The sequence below is a fragment of the Dipteris shenzhenensis genome, chromosome 9, assembly GCF_047967505.1.
Source record: "Dipteris shenzhenensis isolate YYH24624 ecotype China chromosome 9, Dip_SZ_1.0, whole genome shotgun sequence".
Lineage (NCBI taxonomy): Eukaryota > Viridiplantae > Streptophyta > Polypodiopsida > Gleicheniales > Dipteridaceae > Dipteris > Dipteris shenzhenensis.
In genome coordinates, this window is record NC_141604.1 from 10,270,761 (window position 1) to 10,280,342 (window position 9,582).

Genomic DNA, 9,582 nt, shown 5'->3' on the forward strand with positions numbered 1-9,582 from the left:
TCATGTGATTCTTGTGCAGATCGGGGAGCGTTGGACGATAAATCTAGTGATGAGAGGGCTGGCACTAACGATTCTTGGTTTTGCATTTGTGTAGGGCAATGGGAGCGAATCAGAGCACAATGGAAGTTTGAGGTCACTGTAGGAACATATGGCGAATGATACCATGTAGGAAATAGGAAGTGAATGCCATTCATACACAGAGAGCAAGAGATAAAAGAAGAGGTGGTAGGAGATGAGAGAGATCGAGAGACGAGATGGTGATTGAATCAATTGTGTCGTTTCATTATTGATTGAGTTGTTTTATATAGAGAGGCTTGTGCATTTTCATGTTTGATTCATTGTGTTTACTTTACATTCCTTTAATATGGTCCGCTTATCTCATCACCTCCCCTCTCCCTCCCGTATGCCCATGATGGAAGGCAAAGGGACGTTGTCACCTTCTTTGTAGGTAAATGGTGATTTGAGAATACAAGCCAATCTGTTTATAAGTGAATGGCTGCTTGTTGTTGCAAGTCGTTGGCTTCCGTCATCCCTTTTATGCTCCTCAAAGTAAGCAAGTCACAAAAAACTTTGTAAGGCATTAGATGAATCCAACAACTTTCTAAATTAGAGTCTAATGTTAGGTTGGTGATTGGCTTGCTTTGTTGCCACTTCACAACAAGACAAAGCAACTATAGACGCGCTTGATAGACACGAAAAATAGCAGGTGCATCTATAAACGTTGCTCGAATAGTGAAAATACAAGCACGCCTAATAGTGCATCTATTAGCACGTCTATTTATACGTCTATTAGCGCATCTGCACTGTGAATTAGAGACAGATTTAAATGCAAAACAGAGAATACAAAAAGTGAAATTTTGGTATAGGCTGATAAATGTACATCATTGCTTTCCTAACATTACCCATGATTACCAAAGCACGTAATTTTAACAAAAATATCAATGCTTTTTGGCAAACTCACATATACAAAAATAAAGTGACGTGAGAAGAATAAGACAATATGTAAAATAGTTTGGCCAATATCAATGATGGGCTACGGTTTAATCTCATCCTCAATGAGATTAACCCTTGCCAAACTATCTACTTCAAAATCCAAACAAGTGTTTAGATCTACAAATACATTCAATCCACTACTACTTGTGATACTCATGTGCTCATCGAAATCAGCATTACCAATGGTACGCTCGTCCTCACGGGGGTAATGGCCTCAGTGTCTGTATTTGCTATCTCACACAACAAGACAAAGCACCCATAGACGCGCACACAGATGCGTTTACTGAACTAAATAAAAAACTTACGGGCGCGTCTATTTTCGCATTTGGAGACCCGCATCTATCAGCGCGTCTATATATTAGACACGCGCGTATAGACATGCACTTAGATGCTTAAATAGATGCGCTTATAAATGCGTTTATAGACGCAAATATAGATGCTTGTCGAACAGACGAATGCATATATAGACACGTTTATAGACGCACTGATAGACGTGCTTTATTTTTTTTTTTTAATTTACAGAATGCTGTGTATGTTGTGTATGCTATATAGTTACAAGAATCCCATATCCATATTGTGTAATTCAATTCTTACAGCCAACGGCATCTTAATTACAATTCCAAATAAAATATCACAACTCCAAAACGCAATAAAATTGAAAGCTCAAAAAGTGCTTGTATATACATATAGCACGAAGCTAAGCCATGTCATGTGGCTTCAAGTACAAAAAATAAGGAAGCTAAGCCACGTCATGTGGCTTCAAGTACAAAAAATAAGAGGAGTGTATATACAAGAGGCACGAAGCCAAGCCAGTGGCTTTAAGTACAAAAAAGAGTAGCTAGCACTACTTCTACGACTAATCTATGTTCTCTAGGTCCTCGCTCCCTTCCACGCTCCCTTCAAAAATCAAATCTTTACTTATAATTTTGGCATTATTTAATTACTTTCAAATACCTCGGGGGCCGCTCCAGTAGCCCGGGTATACTGCTCCTCAGTAATCAACCCGTCATCATAGAAGTGTCTCCATGTATCTCCTCTGCGATGGTGGCAGTGGTAGGCTGTCTCCACAGGAGTAGGGTATCTGCCCACGATCTCAAGCTACAAGACGACACACTTTGTGGAGGGATTAGTACAAAGAAACAACCTCCTAATAAACTACATAAGCAATATAATTTGAGATCGATACTTACAAATTGGGCCTCCCATGATTCAACACCCCCTGCTTCAAAATGCGTGCTTCCATATTCCTCCATCTGGATCCTTCGTGCCTCCACGTGCTGCAGACTGGGGTCCTCCCTCGCTGACTTCATTGCTTTCTTCCACTCATGCTTGTGAGTGGTGTGGGGCGGGCCCCTTGGTGGTTGACCTCAAGCCTGGCAAGCTTCGCTAGTGCCTGCCTCTTAAGCAAAGATCTTTTATTGCCAAGTATCGTAACAATCTTTGACTTGGCCCATTTATCTGTGAACTGGTGATTGGGGGGGTTAGGATACCTAGAGCGAACAGCAGCGAGGGTCTCATCAGCCAACCTCTTTGGCTGGTCTTTGAAGTGGATAAAGCAATCTCTGTAATTGTTAGCAATTACAAAGCGCATGAAGGCCATGATGTCCTTCCCCCGCGCATCCATCAAGATGCCTCCTATCTAAGTGATGTCATAGAATATCGTACCATCACCTGGAGGCACGTCTAAATCATCTGAATCATCATCGTCCCCACCGCCACCCCTCCCAAAGCACTGTGCCATGCATCCCCCACCGCTCTCCCTGCTACTACGCCTGCTACCGTGTCGTGTCGAGCTCGTACACTAGCCACTCGTAGCTGGAGACTACATGGGACTACGCTGACCACTCGTAGCTGGAGAACCGAGTCTCGATGGCACAGGAGTACATCAATGGCTCTGCGAGACAGAAGGACCTCCTGACGGCATGGGGGAAGGGGCATAAGACGGGATGGCAGAAGGGACATAAGACAGCATGGGGGAAGGGGCATAAGACGGTATGGGGGAAGGGGCATAAGAAGGGGCATAAGACGGCTATGCTGACTCCGCTGGGGTGATCTCAGGTGGTGTGGGGTGGTTTGGAGTCTGTAGTGCCGACTCCTGGGGAGTGTTTAGAGTACCCGTCATATTCCTGTACAACTCCGTAGGACTAGGAGGGTGCCCTAAAAGGTTATATAAGTCCTTCTAATAGATTCTCGCGGATTAGATGAGCTGGAAGCGCTTCCTAGCCACATGTTGAACTGGAAAAAAGGAAAAAAATCTATTACTGATGAGCTGAGAAGAAAGGGGAAGGGAAGAGAGGCTTACTGTCGGAGCGCGTCTATAGATACGTCTGATTAGCGCATCTATAGACGCGTTTGATTAGCGCGTCTATAGACGCGTCTAACAGAGCGTCTAACAACGTGTCTATAGACGCATCTGTCTGTGTCTGCAAACAGGCTAGATGCACGTTTAGACACGCCTATAGATGCGGTTTTAGATGCGCCTATAGATGCGCTCTGACAGACGGGATTTCTAAAAAGTAGAAAAGGACATTGCGTCCGACACACAAATGTGACACTGATACCCAGATCATGCGTTTCTTGGATATGAGAAAGTACAAATCTAAAGAGAGCAAACTTCCAAACAAGATTAACTGCAAAAGGACTTACTTAAATAGAGGTATGGAAGGTTCTTCTTCTTTTTCAAAGTTGCTTCTCCTCCTTGTTCGTCCTCCTCTCCTTTAAGCTTAGAAGTAAGTGTGGGTGCCTTCCTCTTAAGTGTAAGCTTGGAAGTAAGTATGGGAGCCTTCCTCTAATTAAGCATCGAAACTGTGGATCTGCTAATAAGGAAGGAAGCAAGTCGCATGAAGTATAAGTAATGTGAAGAAAAGCAAAGCGAGCACGCTAAAAGCAAGTTTAAAAGCCGCATTTATAATCGTGTCTAATGGCGCGTCTAAATACACAGAGTAGACACGTCTTTAGATACGCCTTTAGACGCGACTGTAGATGCGCTTTTAAACGCGCCTTTAGACGTGCCACAGAGTTTAAATTAAATATTTGAAGAAGAGCAAATTTGGTGGGTTGTTTGTTTGTAGGATGTCTTCATCTTCAACAAGTAGCTCCAGTGAGGATGAATCCCTCCGTATCCACCATCGCGAATATGGTTGGAGCAAAAAATCAAATGTTTGTGTGATCGATGTCGAGGAAACATGTATCGTGCATGCAGGATTACACTTAATCATATCTCAAACTATGGAGAATGGGATGTGACCGTAAACAGGGTAAGGGTTTGTAAGTTAAGGTTGATTGAGATACCTATGGGTCTTCATATGTTTGAGTTATGATCCCATTTTAATTTGATATAGGATGCAATGCCACACTCGCATATGTTGCCCTATGCTCGCCATGAGGAGGTGAAGCATCGGCGATATGAGGTGGGATCTTCAGGAAAGACCGTTACAGATGCATGGAGTGATGGTGATAGTAGCCCTCCACCATTACCTCATCAAGCCGTGGAGAAGAAGGTGTTTGATGATATGGTGCGGGATTTATATGTCCATGAAGGGAGGGATGATAGCATGGAGCAGGATGATCTTTTTACTACAGCATCGACTCCACTGTTTGAGGAGTGCACATTGTCTGTTCTACAATGTGCCTCCCTTGAGTTACTAAACTTACAAACCATCTATGGATGGAGCAATGCAAGTTTGAATGCATTACTCTAGTAAGCTTTAAAGTCTATTTTGCAAACATGGTGAATTATGCTAGTGGGTTAATTACTCGAATGCTTTTCCTCATTTATGGTCTTCACATGCAGGCTATTGTGTAAAATGCTTCCAAGGGAGAATAAACTACCGACCTCAAGAGATATGGCAAGGCAACATGTGACCTCTCTTGGAGGATAAGATTACAAGCACATCCATGCATGTGTCAACGATTGCGTTTTGTTTCGTGGACTACATAAGGATGCAAGAGATTGTCCTACTCATGGAGAGGCAAGATATAGAGCAGATCTCAAAACCTTGGACGTGCCTCGTAAGGTATTGTGACATTTTCCCATAATCCCTCGCATCCAACATATGTTCAAGTGCAAATCTATTGCAGAGCTCATGTCATGGCATTCATCCCATCAATCAACCGATGGCAAGTGGAGAACTCCTACGAACTCTCCTGCGTGGAAGCATATTGAAGACACATGGCCAAGCTTCAAGGAAGAACCTAGGAGCTTGAGACTTGGATTGGGTATGGATGGTGTGAACCCATTTGGTCTCAAAAGCACGTCTTACAGTGTATGGCCAGTGGTATTGGTGAATTACAATCTTCCACCCTCTATGGCTATTAAGAAAGGACATGTTATGCTGTCCCTTCTAATTCTAGGGAAACATAAAGTCAAAAACCCTGATGTTTATTTGTAGAATTTGATTGACGAGCTAGAGATACTTTGGAGAGGTATTGAGGTGCATGATGTGAGCAGGCCTTCCTCGTCATGAGACTTCAACTGCAAAGCAGTCTTGATGTGGACGATGCATGACTTCCCAGGCTATGGCGAGTGTTCAGGTAAGCATTGCATTTCTAATTATGAATAGGCAAAGAATGTGGCACCCTAAACCCACCTTCCACTCTTAATTGCATCTATTGTTTAGGTCTCACTACATCGGGTTACCATGCATGTCCTATTTGTGGTCCTTTGCTAGTTGCCTCACAGGCAGACGCATTGAATAAGGTCATCTATGAGAATCACCGTCGATTTCTCCCACCTGATCATCCTAGATATGTTGCCCCTTGGAATGAAGTCCTCCCACAATCACTCACCGCAGGAGATTGGATGAGAATTTGGGACGGTTCCATGACTCCTCCACCACTTGGCATGAGCCGGTAAGGGTTTGTAACTATTGGTTGGAAGTAAAGATTGGATATATTGGCTTAAAGTAAAGATTGCCCGCTAACACTTTATTTTGTTTAGATACTCCATCTTTTATCGTTTACCATATTGGTCCCACCTCAAGATCAATCACCTGCTTGATCCCATGCATATCTTCAAGAATGTGGCATCTACCATTTGGGAGCATTTGAATGGGACACAAGATTCAGCAGGCATAAGGGAGGATCTACGTACCACAGGGAGGATGCGTGAAGCTTGGCATCAAGAGAGACCAAATGGGCGTGTTTTTTTACCTCGTGCACCATGGATGTTATCAAAGCTAGAGATGGCGACGGTGACGCACACTATTACTACAATTCATACTCCCACTGGATGCATGAGGTGTTTGAAGGGAGCCTTTACAAAGAGCAAGAAAAGAGGTGTAGAGCAATTATATGGCTTGAAATCTCATGATTGGCACAAGATGCTCCAAGTAAGTATTTTATGTGCATAATATCTTTTTCCTTTCAAATTTGTGAGTGAATAGTTATAAGCAACTAATCAACCACCTCCTCATGGGTTCAGTTCATACTACCTACTAGCATTTCACGTAGTGCATTGAAGGACGTGAAAGATTGTATTTACAAGATGGGCGAGCTTGTGAGGTACTTTACATGATACAAAATATGATGCGTATCAATGCTCCGTGCAAGTTTGAATGCATATTGCTAATATGCTGTACTTTTTCATTTCTAGGTATGTGAGCTCAAAGGAAATAGATCCCACCACACTTGAGAATGCTCGAGTTATGTCAGTGGAGGTGGTTTGTTTAGTGGAGGAGACATTTCCACGTTCTATTCTCACAAGCCAACTACATCTCATTGTGCATTTGGTGGATGAGATTGCTATATGCGGTACTATACAAGCACGATGGTTGTTCTTCCTGGAGTGCTTCATGAAGACCTTGAAGGGCTTCGTGAGACAAAATGCAAGACCTGAAGGTAGCATGGCCAAGGGTTGGTTGGTACAAGAGTCACTTGTATATATTTATGAGTTTCTTGTTGATGTGGATAGCTCTCTCCCACGACTATGGAGAGATGATGAAGACCTAAGGATGACCTCTATTGTGCCTCAAGGGAAAAGACGCAACAAAGTAATAGACACGGAGTTGCATAATAGTATCAACCTCTTTTGCATGCTTAATAGTGATGTGATGAAAAGATGGGTGATAAGATACGAGGATGCAAAGGGAAGAAGACAAGAAGAAAGGGCCCTCTTTCGTACACACCATGGATCTCGTGTGCCATACCCTCAGTATCTAAGAGCACTTCCAAAGGATATTCATGTGGATTGGCTACTTGATGAAATGGAGAAAGCAGAGAAAGACGAGGGGATGCATATCACAATGGAAGAATAGGAGTATGCTAGGAGATGCATGACCAAGGTCGGTATATAGAATGTTATGCATAAGTTAGGAGCTTTCAATAATTTAGATTGCTTATTTAATTGATTTTTTCTTGGTGTAGTGCACTATGTTCAATGCTATATGGTGTGAGGGCAAGAATTTTCGAACACAACGGATTGATGATAAGAGAAACACACAAGATTACGGCGTCATTGCTAGCTTTGAGGGAGCCAATGGAGCCATGGATGATTATTGTGGCATAATCCAAGATATTATTATGCTTGACTTTCGACGCTTCTTTGTGTATGTTTTGGATGTAAAGTGGTTTAAGGACATGGTGGAAAGAGGCCCTAATGCAACAATCAAATGCCATGCAAGTGGCTTTGTAACTATTGACTCCACAAAGTTTTGGCAAAGTAGGAAGGACACACTAGTACTACCGCAACAATGTGAACAGGTACTGTGCACACATATAAAAATACTCGCTTTTAAATATTTGATGCAAGAAAAATAACATGATTGTATTTGTGTTTGAATTAGGTTGTCTATCAACCAATGGTGGGTAATAATAGATGGTAGCATGTCATACCTATTATGCCACGTTCCAAAGTGATGTTTAGTACATTTACTAATATGGAGCGTATGGAGGATGATCATGGCCATGGACGTGATGATGACCGTGATACGAGAGAGGAGGATGATCATGAGATAGGAGATACAGATATTGAGGCCATTACTTATGAGGACGAGCCTACCATTCAAGATGCTGATTTCGATGAGCACATGAGTGGCACAAGTAGTAGTGGGTCGAATGTATTTGTAGATCTAAACACTTGTTTGGATTTTAAAGTAGATAGTTTGGCAAGGGTTGATCTCATTGAGGATGAGATTGAAGCGTAGCCCCATAATTGATATTGGCAAAACTATTTTACATATTGTCTCATTCTCCTCATCTCACTTAATTCTTGTATATGTGGGCTTGCAAAAATTTATGTGCTTTGGTAATCATGGGCAATGTTTGGAAAGCAATGATGTACACCAAAATCTCACTTTTTGTATTCTCTAGTTTGCGTCTATCTACGCGTCTAAATGCGCGTCTGATTCTCAATATAAATGCGCAAATAAATGCGCTAATACACGTGCAAATAGACACGCTGATAAACGCAATGTTAGACGAGCCCATATTTTCTCAGTTTAGACGCGCAAGTAGACGTGTTAATATACGCGCAAATAGACAAGTTGTTAGATGTGCTTTTAGACGTGCCTGTAATTCCTCTACTAAAGGAATGCCTATAGACGCGCCCGCTATTTTGCGCGTCTACCAAGCGTGTCTATAGTTGCTGTGTGTTGTTGTGTCATGATCATCCTACTCTCTTGTATCACAGTCATCATCACCTCCATGGCCATGATCATCCTCCATACGCTCCATATTAGTAAATGTACTATACATCACTTTGAAACGTAGCGTAATAGGTATGACATGCCACCACCTATTATTATCTACCATTGGTTGTGATAGACAACCTAACTCAAACACAAAGACAATCATGTTATTTTCCTTGCATCAAAGGTATCAATATTTAAAAGAGTATTTTTATATGTGTGTACAATACTTGTTCACATTGTTACGGTAGAACTAGTATGTTCTTCTTACTTTGCGAAAACTTTGTGAAGTCAATAGTTACAAAGCCACTTGCATGGTGTTTGATTGTTGCATTAGAAGCTCTTTCCACCACATTCTTAAACCACTTTACATCCAAAACATACACAAAGAAGTGTCAAAAGTCAAGCTTAATAATATCTTGGATTATGCCAGAATAATCATCCATGGCTCCATTAGCTTCCTCAAAGCTAGCAATGACACCGCAATCTTGTGTGTTTCTCTTATCATCAATCCGTTGTGTTCGAAAATGCTTGCCCTCACACCATATAGCATTGAACAGAGTACACTACACCAAGACAAAATCAATTAAATAAGCAATCTAAATTGTTGAAAGCTCCTAACTTATGCATAACATTCTATATACCGACCTTGCTCATGCATCCCCTAGCATACTCCCATTCTTCCATTGTGATATGCATCCCCTTCTCTGCTCTTTCCATTTCATCAAGTAGCCAATCCACATGAATATCCTTTGAAGTACTCTTAGATGCTGAGGGTATGGCACACGAGATCCGTGGTGTGTACCACAACAAGACAAAGCACCTACAGATGCGCACACAGACGCGTTTACTCAACTAAAAAAAAACTTACGAGTGCATCTATTTGCACGTCTATTTGTGCATCTAGAGACCCAAATCTAACAACACGTCTATATAGCAGACAGCCGCACATATAGACGTGCAT